Source organism: Larus michahellis, chromosome 7 (assembly GCF_964199755.1).
Source record: "Larus michahellis chromosome 7, bLarMic1.1, whole genome shotgun sequence".
NCBI classification, from domain to species: Eukaryota; Metazoa; Chordata; class Aves; order Charadriiformes; family Laridae; genus Larus; species Larus michahellis.
Window position 1 is genome coordinate 20791061 of NC_133902.1, and position 10263 is coordinate 20801323.

The window sequence follows — 10263 nt, forward strand, 5'->3', positions numbered from 1 at the left end:
GGAAGGTGAAAAGCTCCATCCCTCAGGAACATACAGAAGGTGGGAACAAATGCATAAAATAAAATAAAAAAAAAAAAAGGCATACTACAAGTCTCTTCCGACCCTGAAACAGGGAGCTGGAAACCACACTGAACTGTATTCTTCTTAAAGTGAATTGGAAGTAATAAAATTCCCCAGATCTTTGCTTTTGAGAGGGGTTGTGCACTTTCTGTTTGTCTGTGACAACACTGAGATGGGAATTCAGGCCCCATGGTGTGGCCACAGCGCAGACTGGTCCTGTCCCCGGAGCTCAGAAAGGGAAGGTGTGCCAGACCCCTGCTAAAACTGTTCCCATCAATTCAGCAGCCAAGCATTTGGAGGTAATACCACTTCCATGTGCTGCGTACCAAAATCCTATTTGTATGTATTTTCCTAGCTCTCCCTATGCCTTGAACTGACCTATCAGATTGCCTGGCTGTATTTATGTCTGCTTTTATCCTCCTCATACCATTGTTTCCCATTAGGTTCTTTTTCTCCTTAATTTGAACCCTAATCACACAACACACAATGTACAGTGTACTACACATTCTTGTGGCCCCAGAGACATCATTAGAAACAGACTTAGCTATGGCTTGCTCTTTAAAAACCCATCGGTAGTAACGGATTTTCAAAGTGAAGTGAGACACCTTGACTTGGAGGATGTTCAGCTTAAAAATCCATGAAAGGAGGTGCTTTTTTTTTTTTTTTTTTAATAAAGAGGACTGTGTTTATCACTTTCTGAAAACCCAAAATTGGTCTCTGTCACGTGACTAGTGAAATCCTTGGCCAATAAATAACAATTATCATCCTCATTAGTGACACGGAAAGCAGGTCTGCATCAGAGCGCACAGAAGGGAAGAGCAACCCTCTGCCGCTGAAGCTGCCAACAAAACACATTCCTCCTGGCAGATGTCTTTTCCCAGGAGCTGCCCCTGACACTCTCTGCTGGACTGTTTTCTCCAGCTGCCTAATCCTGGCCGCGGCTGTGGAAGCGCGCGGCTCCTCTCCTGCCAGGGAGCAGACAGACCTCCAGAGCCGGTGTTCACAACCAGGCTATGGCTTTAGGTTTCTCCTTCCCTTTGGAGGGACAGGACTGCGGAACAGAACACACTTGCTGAGTTAATTGGGAATCGGGGAATGACAGTTTTGAACTCTACTGCGAAGAAAGTGGGTCTGCTAAATTAGCTGTGCTGGGAGTGGGGGCAAGGTGCTTTCCAGCATTCCCCACCCTCAGGTAGAGAAGCAAATGTGCTGCCCAGGATTAGCAGCAAGCTTGTATTAAATGTTAAAGCCCACAGCAGACTGAGACATCTGATTATGCTTCTTCTTTAAATACTGTTAAAATTATAAAAACGCCATGCAAAATCCTTGTGGAAATTGAACCTTTCAGAAAAGGATATAAAAATTTTGCCTCCATAATGGCAACAAAAGGGAACTGTGAGAAGTTAAAAAAAAAAAAAAGCAATGCAAAGAGAAGATGGCAGGGATTGCATTCACACTGCAAGCTTCCTTGGGAACATCTCTACAGTGATGCTCTAAAGGAGCATAAGGCCCATCTAATTTTAGAAGAGACTGACAGTCTGAAATAATTTCAGATCGCAAATACAAATGGGAGAGAGATACTCCCAACTCCAAAAGCAGCAGGCACAAAATTGACATTCCGGCCTCCAACTTCACAGGCTGGTAACTATGGCATTATTAAACACACAGCAGCCCCCTCCCCAAACTGTCCTATAAAAGCTGTGCTAAACTGCCATTCCACTCGGGAGAGGGAGCAGGGAGGCACTGGCAGGAGGCTGCTAATGCCACGCCACTTCCCACCCCTCAGGACTGGCATCCAACAAGGGGAAGGGCTCACCCATAACCACAGACAAATTTCCAAATGACTTGATTCTCAGATTCCTCAATTCTCCCAATATGACTCTACCATAGCAAGAAACCTGTACATCCATTGCAGGGAACAGCACTGAAACTAGGAGATCGTAGCTTTTTATGTAGCTGCTATACAAATGCTAAGTCCCCAGAAGCTTATCATTTAATTCTAAGCAATCTCCTTTGCCCCTGCCAATTCACTTAAGCCCAATAAGAGAAGAATTAATAAAACATTTTCATCCATCAATCATTATCTGTAACATTCACAAGGACAAATCAAAACACACACAAGAAATTATTTCACAACAGTTTCTGAAGGAAAAGCACTGGCTTGTGTTTACTGCAGCACATAAAGTTTCATGTCATTGCCAGTTAAAAGTATTCAAACATTGAGCTAAGTTGTTTATTTTAGACATTTACCAGGAAACAAAACCAACTCCATGTGCCCCACAGGGGATCAGCCACAAAACACATCACCTCCACTTTATCAGAGCCAAACCAAAACATTTGGCAGTCCCCACCAGGCAGAAACGCTCCACAGCAACAGATACCGGAGACAATGTGACTCCGTGGATCCCACGTCCACAGCACGACGCCTGACAAGGATCGTCCTATTCTCCTCCCGAGGCGGCTAATGCTCCCACAAGGCATTGGAGATCGCAAAGGTGGAGGAAGCTCCTTTGTGATGAAGCCAACTTTACTTCATTTTACCACACCAGCTGCAAAAGACTACTGGAGCTCTGCTCTCCTGGGACAGGAGAGGTGCCACAGACTATTGCTGAAATAGCAGGTAAATACCACAAAGTTGTGTTTCATTTCTATGTGAGAGATGAAAAGCACACCTGAATTTTGTAAAAAACACTTCATGGATAACACTGTTGTATGAGTACAGAAAAAAAACCAACTACAAAATAGACTTGAATTTCTAAATCACTTCCGTTTGTGGATATCTTCTTTGGCAAAAGTCTTTACCAAATCTATTTACTTTACAAAAGTTTTTAAAAATATTTGCTTAAAACTAATGATGAAATTGCTATTTCCAGTTGTTTGCCAGCATCACATTCTGAGAGTTAGACAAACCAGGAAAGAAATAAAAATACTATGTGGTCTATTTGTTAATCAAGACTGCCCAGATTTTAAGTTGTGAACAGTTCGGTTAACCCATCTTTGACAAACCCAGAAACTAAAAGTCATTTGCCAAAATGAATGAGTAAAAAATTTCAAATGTGACCAATGTCAAACAGAAAGGGTGGCACAACTCATTTAAAGAAGTCACGAGGCTGGAGTCTGTGTCAGGCGCCTCAGCCTGGCAGCATCACCTGTCAGGATGCGATTTCCCGCCTACCCCAGAGCTCCCCAACCTACAGAGGTGAAGACTTCTTCCACTGTTCTTCCACTGGCATTTAAACTGCCCTTGCTACAAACACTCATCCAAATCAGCTTTGGCACTTAGGGTCCAGCTGCACGTGCTGTTCCTACTTCTAAGATCCAGTATTTCTCAAGGAGAAATGTAGAAATGACCTTATAATCAAAAACGGTTAAAAGTGACACCCGCACGTACACACATGGGAGCCCACGGCCAACTGCTGCAGTTCTATCAGCTTAACAGAGCTGCTTGGGAGAGATGAGATTGGGACAAAAGTATTTAATAAAAATAACAGGCATTTCTGAACTACCTTTGGGGTAACAGTCTTCGTAAAGTATGTCATCAGCCTCTCGCTGGCAGCTCTGAAGGCATCTCATATTGCAAAGCAACTGACTCTGACAGAACTTTAACAAGCAGGAGAAAAGCCCTCAGGGCTGGCTATTCAGGCGCAAGTGGCTGACAGGGAAGCCTTGTTCATGTCGCACTCTGGAAGTGGTCCTCCAGAGTCCCGATTGCATTTATCTTATAGAAACAGCAACTTTAAACGTAATAGTTAAAAGAGCTGCAGGTGGAGGCAGAGGCAGCTTGCACTGGCTACCAAACACCGGGCACACAAAGCTTTCACAGGGCGTTTAAGGTGCTCAGTCACTCCCTGTGGCCAGGGATTCCCCCCACAGGGGGTCCTTCAGCCCTTCTGACACCTCGCCCAGCCCTGCAGGAGTTCCAGATGGTCCAGCAGCACCTTCTGTGAGAGGCACTGTATATCTCCTGCTAACAACCTCTGATCTCATAGGTCACACAAGAAGCAAAATGACATTCTTGAGCACAACCGTGTCACTTGCCTCCCTACAGCTAAATAAGGGGCGTAGCAGCAGCGGGCTATTTAAAGAAAGCCAGCATGGCCACTTGGCAGATCCTGGAGGAGAGACGTTACATGTGTATACATCGCTGCTCCCCAGAAAACGGGCTTGCACCCACAAGCAACCTCAATGGGAGGGAACACAGAGGTGCTACAAGCACAACACAAAAGGCCAAGCTCCATGACAGGTATATTTAAACAGCTTGGCCAGGTTTATCCAGTGTATCGCTGGCAGCGGTGAGACCTTCCTGCCCCCTGTAAGAGGCACCTGGCAGCTCACTGTGTGCTCTGTGCCCTTGGATGGCAGCACAACTGCTTGCTGAGTCTCCCCTCTCCCACTAAAAGCATTAAGCGACACACATCATCCCCTCACGAGATTTCTAAAAGGAGGGTCTTCACCCCTGACTGGCTAGAGAAGCGCAAGGAAACCCTGCCAGGCCCTGCCTACAGCCTGCTTTGCCTGCTGGTTGGAGGACACCTCTCCAGCCATAGGCTGGGCACTGGGAGTGAAAATCCTGCTGGGGTGAGAGGACACAGTGCCATCAGAAAGCACCTGTTAATGCTATGGAAGAAAGCAAGTCCATAGACAACATCGAGCTTAGCACCATGATGGCCGGGAGGCTGGACCAAAGGTGTGGTGTCGATTACGGAGGGATGCTACAGCTGCGGTGCCACAGGGCACACACTGCCACCAGCCACAGCAGCCTCACATCCCTGACCCTCCAAAGCAAAATGTCAGCTCCACTGTTCCATGGCAATTCTCTACATACAGACATTTTTTACACAGGATGCTCAGAAACACTCTCACAGTGATTCACGGGAAAGGAGGAGCTTATCAAATGCTTTCTGCTCATTTGTGTCCACTCAGACAACCATGGTAAAGATTATATTCTAGTTATTTGTATAGATCTCTATCAGGGCTTAGTAAGCCTTGACAATGCTAATTAGAGTCTCAACACTGTTTTCTGAGATACGTAAAATACAGTTGATCATACGATAGTGTAGTCATAGCCCTCTCTCCCCAAAGAATGTAACCTTCATGGTAAAGCGTCCTGCCTGGTGGGATTTGATACGCACATTCTGCCGCAACCGCAGCCCTTGCCAAAGGAGCTGGGAATAGGAGCAAGACACAGCCCTGCTTATGCATATTTTGGTTACGTTTGGCCAGACATTTGCATTTCAGAGCGTGGTTGCTCAGTGATCTATAAACTGATTCTCATGTCGAGGAAACTGAGGCACCAAAAAAATGATCAAAAGCTTTACAGGACAGTGGAATGCAAGCTGTAAAGAGCACTTGGGTGACACTGTTTCTTCCTCAGGGAAGAACAGCTTTGGGAAGATGAGCTGCCCGAATGCGAGCTGAAGGCAGCCCCCAAGTTGTCCAGCAGGAACTGAGAAGCAGGCACACCTTCAGGAAGCTGCTTCCCCCCTCATTGGCCCTCCTGGAGCGAGGCGGGAGGGTGAGGGAGATGCTTGCAGGCTCTCCGAGGAATGCCTTGTATGTCTCGCTGCCAGTTGCTGGGGGACGCTGACATCGTCTGGGACAGAATTAGAAAACCTTGAGCAGGAGGGCAATGCGGCACAAGTGCTAAGTCAGCCACAGGCTATATGTGGCGCACCAGTTGGTGCCTTCTTGCCCCTTCTTCAGATACTCATTCCTTTGCTGCTCCTTCAGCCTGGCTTTACTTCAGCCCACACTGCGCTGTGACCGTTGTGTGCCTCTGGCTGCATTCAGGCTACCAATGCCTTACACAGCACTTGGAGGAGCCAAGTGGCAAAATCCTCCCTTCAAAACACACCCATCACTTCCCTGGAGCCAACAGAGCCCTTCATTTGTGCATGTACTCCAACCTCTGTGCCATTCTATAACGCTGTCTCCAGTGTTCATCCATCATTGTCCTATTTCCCACCATGTGCAAATCCCGTGGTGTCCCCTGGCTGTCTGCTGGTCACATTCCTACACAGTCACCTCCAGGTCTCCTCCCGTGCCGTGCCCTGCTCCCAGACCACCTTCCCAAGGACTGGGCACCCTTGTTGGACCAGGACCTCTGAACATGCTGACCTTGCCATTTATTGGGCTTGACTCTCTTCTGCACGAGCTTCCACAGCTTATCCGGGTGTCCTGCAGCTGAAAGCATCTTGGATAGAAAATAGCTTTGCGTTTCTGTGTTGAAAGAGTCTTGCACATTGTGAGCACTGACAAAGCCAAATCATTAGTAGATTAATTAGGCACCCTCTTGCACAGAAGTCAGCATTACAGCCTGAAGCTGAGATCCTGAGAGAATGCGCTGGCAGCAGATCCCTGGCTTGTTACTTTAAGCCTGTGGTGAAACGCGTGAGAATCAAACCAGCCGAGCAGGCCAGCCGAGGCATTCATCTCTCTCTCTCATGGCCAAATCCATGAGTTTAAGAGAGAGCACAAGGATTTCAGCAGCATCTTGATGTGGAAAAATGCACCCAGCCTCTGTCAGTTCAAGAACCGCTTAAGCACAGTGGAAGGAATATATAATCCATTTCAAATTTGTTATGAATTACAGTAACTCTTATATTCTTGATAAATACCTAAATGTTTAGTTCCTTTCTACATCTTATTAAGTTTTAGTTCCTCAACTAGTCCCCCAGCAACAGCTTTAACAATCTAAATGCAACAAGTTTAACAATCTAACCGGTGTTGGAAAAAATATCATTCCCACCTACTAGTTTTGAATTTCACTGAACCTTCCTTGTTTGTGTTCAAAAGGCTTCTCCATGAAATTCCCTGTACTTCTTGTGACTTTGGATAATGGGATGACTTCATATTTATGGAATGAATAAATTAGGTGGCTGTACCAGGGCACAGCTCCAAATCATTGCAATCTTTCTCAAATCTCATTGCTTGCCAAATGGTACATGTACACTTGCAACTTTTCCCGCTGACATTGCAGCCACCCAACCTTCAGAAGAGGAACACGGCAAATATTTAACAGCAACAGGTGTCCTCTCTTTCCTGTGATCAGCTCCTATCTGACATGTCAGACAGCTGAAATGATAGAAGGTAAGTGTGCATGGGACAGCAGAAACGCTCCAAGAAGAGAGTGGAATAGGCTGGCTGTCCTTAGGTATTTGTAAACACTGTCTATATTCTCAGTGTTGCCCACCTTGCCTGAAACCAAACTCCCACCAGAGCCTTCCGAGTGACCAACACCACTTCCCCTACTGCTTGATCTGGCATCCCATGATGAACTCACCAACACTTTCACAAAACATAGCAAGGAAACCACAACTGAAGCAGGCACTCAAACAGAGACACACTAAACTTGCAGTGGCCCTTTTGGTCACAGAGTAGTAGCATAGAAATTAGCACAGTGTTGCCCAAGAAGTCTCTCTTCCTCAGTGGCCTCCTAAACCAGCCGTCCGGCAGCCCTGGCTATTGTGAGCAGAGTTGAGCACCCAGAAGGAAACCACTGGCCTAAGCTCTTCTGAGCAAACTTAACCTGGAAGAAGCATGCTTTACCTTCTGACCCCCACGCAACACCACAGGTACACTGCGACTAGTAGAAATGTCCGTTGGGCAGCCATTATAGCATATGTGGCTTGGTGAACATATCAAAAGTGCAAAAGGAAAATAAAGTTCCTGTGTGGAAAAGTACCTTGTTTTTAAGTTACTGGCAAAATGGGAAGTTAATTGTATTTTCAGGCATTTTAGACAGCAAAAGGCTAAAGTCTCTAAGGGAGCTCATTGTGAAACACAGCTGAAGAAACAGCACTCACCCTTTCACCCAACAGCTCCATGGCTTGCATGCTCCCTTGAAATATGGGAGATCTAGTCTCCTGCCTTCACTGTATGGATTTAAACCATCACCTCCCTCCTCCTGGTGGAGAGCCTGACTCCCTGGGCTATAGGAAACCCCAAGACAGAGCCATCCTATTAAAAAGGAACCAGAAAAGCAGAGACTTCAGAGTAATTGCGCAGAGGGCAGCCCAGGGCAGGAACTCCCACTTCCATTCTGGTGCTACAATCAATGCCACCTCAATGTGACTTTAAGAACATATTCCACTTCAGAAGTGTCAGAATGAAATCATGTCAATGCCACGTATGGAAAACACACTTCCCTTATACTAATTCAAGTAAGCGCAGCCCAAATGCATAAAAGTTTTGTGTTGGCCAGAGCTGCATCCTCGTCAATCAAACTGTTTGTAAAGAAGAGGCAAGCCCCAAGCAAGCTGACCCATTTCGTGAGTAGCAGGACTAACAGGGCATGGTTTCCAAACAACAGCTTTCTCACTACTGTATTTTCTGGGGCCTTGTGAAATCTGAAGCTGCGTCACCATTCATTATGCCTCCCCTCAACATGGATTCTCCTGCAGGAGGGAGGCATCCATGAACTCCCCAGGAGCCGTGTGCCTGACCAGGCAGATGCCAATGATGATTTGCATCCCCAGTTGTTGCCACTCTCCCTTAGAAGTGGATCTCATCAAGTCCCAGCAAGCACAAGGGAGAGGCAGAGGGTTTGCTCTAGTGTTCCTCCTTGCATGAAGCTGCTGCTAAAAGTGAAAGAGGAGCCTTCCTGCTACAGCCCCCGAAATCAGCTCTGCAGCCCAGGGCAAGACGGTACCGCACCGCCAGAGACCTGCAAACAGCAGCTCCCGTGCAAGAGCACAGGGAACACGTCTCCTCTGCATCACCTGGGACAACTTTGCTCCCTAGGGACAGACCTGACACACTCCCAGAGATGTCTTGGGACACATCCAAGCTTGCCAGGCAGATAACCCCATGGTGTTCTGTCCCAGGCCCAGAAAACTGACTGGATCCAATCCTTAATCCAGCAATTGAAACAAGGGCCTGCCACCCTCCTCCTCCTTTGCACCTGTTTATCTTCTCACCTGATCAATATACAATTATTTTGTGGCAGCTCCTCACAAAACCTCCTTTTCTGGCAGTGTGAAACATGTCCAGGTGTATCTGCATTCTTAGACAGGCCACACTGTGCAGAGCCAGCACTAAGTTCATGCTTCATGCAAGTTTGCTGATGACACCAAGCTGGGTGGGGTGGCTGACACACCGGAAGGCTGTGCCGCCATACAGAGAGACCTGGACAGGTTGGAGATCTGGGCAGAGAGAAACCTTATGAAGTTCAACAAGGGCAAGTGTAGGGTGCTGCACCTGGGGAGGAACAACCCCATGCACCAGGACAGGTTGGGTGCTGACCTGCTGGAGAGCAGCTCTGTGGAAAGAGACCTGGGAGTCCTGGTGGACAACAGGATGACCATGAGTCAGCAATGTGCCCTTGTGGCCAAGAAGGCCAATGGCATCCTGGGATGCATCAAGAAGAGCATGGCCAGCAGGTCGAGGGAGGTCATCCTCCCCCTCTACTCTGCCTTGGTGAGGCCGCACCTGGAGTACTGTGTCCAGTTCTGGGCTCCCCGGTTCAAGAGGGACAGGGAACTGCTGGAAAGGGTGCAGCAGAGGGCTACAAAGATGATTGGGGGACTGGAACACCTCTCTTATGAGGAAAGGCTGAGGGATTTGGGTCTCTTCAGTCTGGAAAAAAGACGGCTGAGGGGTGACCTTATCAATGCTTATAAATACTTAAAGGGTGGGTGTCAGGAGGATGGGGCCAGGCTCTTTTCAGTGGTGCCAGGGGACAGGACAAGAGGCAATGGGCACAAACTTGAACATAGGAAGTTCCACCTAAACATGAGGAGGAACTTCTTTACCCTGAGGGTGGCAGAGCACTGGAACAGGCTGCCCAGAGAGGTGGTGGAGTCTCCAACTCTGGAGACATTCAAAACCCGCCTGGACATGTTCCTGTGTAACCTGCTCTAGGTGACCCTGCTCTGGCAGGGGGGTTGGACTAGATGATCTCCAGAGGTCCCTTCCAACCCTATGATTCTATGATTCTATGATTCATTTCTGAAAGCCTGTCTTCCTTTTAAAATATATTTGATGGTGGCTTTCAGGCTTATTTTATTGCAAACCTCAGGTGAGCACAGAAATGATTAAATTATCATTGGTTCTTTCTTGCAATTAGTTAAAGTTCTCATAGATGCAGAGATGCATAAAAATTATTTTAGGCTATTTCCACCCAACTTATACCTCCAGCATCCATTTCCACTGGTGAATTTTGCTAAAGTTTGGTTTGCACAATGTAAAACATCATCAGCACTG